The sequence below is a fragment of the Lacerta agilis genome, chromosome 18, assembly GCF_009819535.1.
Source record: "Lacerta agilis isolate rLacAgi1 chromosome 18, rLacAgi1.pri, whole genome shotgun sequence".
Taxonomy (NCBI): domain Eukaryota; kingdom Metazoa; phylum Chordata; class Lepidosauria; order Squamata; family Lacertidae; genus Lacerta; species Lacerta agilis.
Window position 1 is genome coordinate 10,240,178 of NC_046329.1, and position 5,259 is coordinate 10,245,436.

The following is a 5,259-nucleotide window of genomic DNA, read 5'->3' on the forward strand; positions in this document are numbered from 1 at the left end:
ATGTCTTCTAAAGGTTCTATAATGACTTATCTTCTTATGTGCCCTAATGGAGCCTCCGTGTGCAGAGGCAGTCTATCTCGATTTCTTAGCTTTTTAGCGTTTTTTTGGCCACTGGGAGGAAAGGATACTGGACTGGACGGGCCAGTGGCCTTATCCAGGATGCTCCCCTGACATCCTTCTCCATCGCTCTTCTCTGTGTCATCCCTAATCCTGTTGTTATTATTCTGATGAGAGGCACAGATTCACCGCCGGAGCCAAGGGAGTCTTCTGCATCCTTTCTTTTCTCAAAAGAAAAAACAGTGCAAGGAATCTCTCTACGCACGTCATTGTCTGACGGCAACACTAATTAACCGGCATTTACCGTGTTTCGTGCCACGCCCGTACAGGCAATTTTCTTTTTCTTTTTTTTTCCTTTTCCAAAAGGAGGAGGAGGAGGAAATCGCAATATGTAATCAGGGAATTTTTTCCATTTGGCACCTCCTCATTCCTTTCGGTGCCCTAGTTTACGGAAGACGGTCCTCTTGTCTGAAGGCAATGTTTCAAAAGCAGATCAGGCGCTTGGTTTAGGCCACATGATGCCGACACGGGCTGGCAGCAGCTCCTGTTTCCCCGGGGTTTCGATGCGTGTTGAGCATGGGGTGCTATACATGCAAAACAGACTTAAAAATAAAGTCACACACACACACATACACACAGAGTCCTCATGATTCTGGGTAAAGGGCTAGGCCAGCACTGCCTACACAGACCGGCAGCAGCTCCCAAGGTCTCCGCCCCATCGCTGCCCACAGATGCCGGCGACATTCAACATGCAAAGCAGATGTAACGATAACAATCACAATAATAATAACAGCTCCGTTGAGCTCAATTCCTCGCGTTGTCTACGCAGAACAAAACCCAATTTAAATTAATGGATCCAATTACGCCCGCCTGAGCTGCGTCCATTAATAGGCCTACTCTTGAGTAGGGCTAAATGTCCGAGGCAACTTCTGTGCAACCAGGACGCACATGTAGGTCACTCCCTATCCCTATTATGTAATTCCATTTCGGTTACAGTGAAAATATTTCGACCTTTGCACCGGGTTACTGTAAATTAATACGTGTGGCTCCTTCCACCCTTTTTCTTTCGGCCGCCTTGCATTTTTTTTCCCGTAAAAGAGTGCGGGTGTCGATCCTCCCGCCTTCAGGCACAAGGGCCAGGGCCAGATTTAGCTTTGATGCGGCCCTCTGCTCCTGAAGGTCATGGGGCTGGGGCCCTTTCTATGTCCAGCTGTCCTTTGCCAACAAGAAATTGCCGCTGTTTTTTTTTTAATAATTTTTTTATTAAACAACAAAATCACAACACATCATATACATAACTCAATAAAACACATAACGATTTCACGATACAAAAACACACACACTTCTACATACAGCCCATACACAATTTAACAATACTAGGGGGGGGGGGAAGAATAGTCCTAGAAAGGAACCAAAAGAAAGGGGGAGAATAAAGAGGGAATAGAGGGGAGAAATAAGGGAGAGGGGAAGGGAGAGGGGAGAAAAGGAAGAAAGGAAATCTACATTGAAATTACAACTTACAACATTAATATACAATTAATATACAAATAAACAAATTTGACTTCCGTTTGCACTCTTTGTTCCTTTATCTTTTTTTTAAAGAAAAAAAAGAAATTGCCGCTGTTTTTTGTGTTGAATATATGCTATATGGTCATTGATGGACCTCCCAGGTATCTCAAGCCATTTCCACATCGCAAAATACGTATTTTATCCAAGTAACTGTTGAACTGAAATACAATTAAGAAGAAGTATATCAACAGTGAAATAAAAACTAAGAAGTATATTCACAGTGAAATGATTACTAAGCTCCGACTTAAAATGGTTTTTGATGCATAACAAACTAATTGTTGTGCAAACACATTGCCATTTGGCAGTGACAAAATTTCCTTTAGGAACACAATTTACAAAGGCTCATCTAGTCTCTAGAAACTTGCTATAACATGAAATAATAACAGGTGCAAATATATGATGCAAACGACTAATAATCTTAAATAGCTTTATTAATATGAAATTAAGTGTTATTGAAATGATACGACCTTGATGGCAGAAAGTGAGGAGGAATTAAAGAACCTTTTAATGAGGGTGAAAGAGGAGAGCGCAAAATATGGTCTGAAGCTCAACATCAAAAATAACTAAGATCATGGCCACTGGTCCCATCACCTCCTGGCAAATAGAAGGGGAAGAAATGGAGGCAGTGAGAGATTTCACTTTCTTGGGTCCCATGATCACTGCAGATGGTGACAGCAGTCACGAAATTAGAAGACGCCTGCTTCTTGGGAGAAAAGCGATGACAAACCTAGACAGCATTTTAAAAAGGAAAGACATCACCTTGCCGACAAAGGTCCATATAGTTAAAGCTATGGTTTTCCCAGTAGTAACGTACGGAAGTGAGAGCTGGACCATCAAGAAGGCTGATCGCCGAAGAATTGATGCTTTTCAATTCTGGTGCTGGAGGAGACTCTTGAGAGTCCCATGGACTGCAAGAAGATCAAACCTATCCATTCTGAAGGAAATCTGCTCTGAGTGCTCACTGGAAGGACAGATCCTGAAGTTGAGGCTCCAGTACTTTGGCCACCTCAGGAGAAGAGAAGACTCCCTAGAAAAGACCCTGATGTTGGGAAAGATGGAGGGCACAAGGAGAAGGGGACGACAGAGGATGAGATGGTTGGACAGTGTTCTCGAAGCTACTAACATGAGTTTGGCCAAACTGCGGGAGGTGGTGAAGGATAGGTGTGCCTGGCGTGCTCTGGTCCATGGGGTCACGAGGAGTCGGACACGACTGAACGACTGAACAACAACAACAACAAGTGTTATCACCTGTGCAATGCAATTGTAGTTCATGCAAACAGGCAGGGCCCATGACTTACATCCTAGGAGCCTACACAACACAAAACACTGTCGCTGTGTGTAGGTTTTATTTTATTTGTTTTTTATCTTATATTTTGGAAATGTACATCCAGTTGTTGTTGTTTTTCTTTAAATTTTTTCGGTGCCCCCAAGAGAGTGGGGCCCTAAGCTAGAGCTTGTTTGGTTTGTACGTAAATCCGGCACTGGGAAGGGCACAGGCACAATCCCAGAATGTCTCCAGGCAGGAAGGAGCTCCATGTTCTCCTTTAAATCAGTTCATGAGGACTAGAACCCTGCTTCAGCGAATGCATGTGTTGTACATACGGGCCAGAGAGAAAAGCCGTTGCAGCCATAGAATCGCCGTACAAGCACAGCATCGTAAAGTTGGAAGGGAACCCCAGGGGTCATCCAGTCCAACCCCCAGCCACGAAGGAACGTGCAACTGTCCTGTATGGGGAGGGGGTCATATGCTGTGATTGTCACCTGTCTGTCGCCGGAGACAATTGAGTGTGCCTCAGCAGCATCAGAGATTAAAAGGTAAAAGGCAAAGGACCCCTGGACGGTTAAGTCCAGTCAGTGGCGACTATGGGGTTGCGGCGCTCATCTTGCTTTCAGGCCGAGGGAGCCGGCGTTTGTCCGCAGACAGCTTTCCGGGTCATGTGGCCAGCAGGACTAAACCGCTTCTGGCGCAACGGGACACCGTGACGGAAACCAGAACGCATGGAAACGCCGTTTACCTTCCCGCCGCAGCGGTACCTATTTATCTACTTGCGCTGGTGTGCTTTCGAACTGCTAAGTTGGCAGGAGCTGGGACAGAGCAACCAGAGCTCACCCCATTGCGGGGATTCGAACCGCCGACCTTCCAATTGGCAAGCCCAAGAGGCTCGGTGGTTTAGACCACAGCGCCACCCGCGTCCCAGCATCAAAACGCCCATGTTCACACGTGCAAGTCTGCCAAAGTCCAGCCCGGAGAGCTCTGTTCGGTCAGGGAGAGGTGCCGATAACACTGAGTTTGCAGGTTCGATCCCTGCTGCATGGCCATCGGGGTCCCTGCCAACTCCGAGATTCTACGGCATCGATGAATTCGCAAGGAGGATTTGAACTCGGAGCAGCGGAAGGGATGAGAGATCCTCGTACGGCAGTTCGGATATAAGGCAGGGAACATACAGTAGTTTGCGGCGAGGTGGAGAAATTTAAAAAGCCGTGGGAAATGGGAGGGGAAAGTTGGGGGGATGAAGAAGGGGGGGAGAAGCCAAAGGGGGGGGAATATTATGTTTTGGAGTGCATATGTGTGTTTTTTATTTTTGGGGAATTTGATAAAATAGAATACAGTAATACCTTGGTCCTTAAACGCCTTGGTACTCAAACAACTTGGAACCCAAACACTGCAAACACAGAAGTTGAACTTGCTCAGTTTTGAGTACGCTGAGGTCTGTCTGTTTTTGTTATTTGAGTTTTTGTTTTTGCGGCTCTTTTTTGTTGCGTTTTTGCGATCGTGTGGAACCCAGTCCAGCTACTGACGGATCGATTGTGTGACTGCAGTACATTGTTTATTGCTTTCATTTTATGGATCAATGGTCCCGTCGGATATCGAAATCCATGTCGAATTGCTGTTTCAGGGGTTATTTTCAAAAGCCTGGAACGCATTAATCCGTTTTGCATTGCTTCCTATGGGAAAGCGCGCCTCGGTTTTGGAACGCCTCGGTTTAGGAACGCCTCGGTTTAGGAACGGAATTTCCCGAACGGATTAAGTTTGAGAACCGAGGGACCACTGTAAATGAAAACAAAAGAATTAAACAGCCCTGATGTTGAATATCCTTTTTGCCAGGGGTGGACAGATCAGGGGAAACATGCCTAGAATCACAGAATGGCAGAGTCGGGAGGGACCCCCAAGGGGCATCTAGACCAACCCCCTGCAAGGCGGTAGTATCGGCGAAAGCATGCAATTTTGTTTCCAAAATAAAAAAATTAAAATAGGGAGGGAGGGAGGGAGGAGGAGGCGGCGAGAGAGGAGATGTTTTGCATTATATCACAAGAGGAAGCTGCGAGCAGCATGACATAATAACAGGGGTGGGGCGTGGCCTGGGGTGGGGCGTGTGATTGACAGGAGGTGGGCGGGGCCCCGAGCCCGGGGATTCTCTCCTGCGATTTTTTCCACGCTTTGCAGGAAAGTAGGTTAGCAGATCTCTCCGAGCGCGCTTGGCAAAGGCGAGAGAGAGAGAGAGGAGGCGCGCGAGGGAGCTCCCGGCCACCGACTCGCGTATTATTATTATTATTTATTCCTAATAATTAGGGTTGCAAAAACAGAAAGCAGGAGGGAGGGAGGAAGAAGGGGCCTCGGCTCTCCTTATTTAT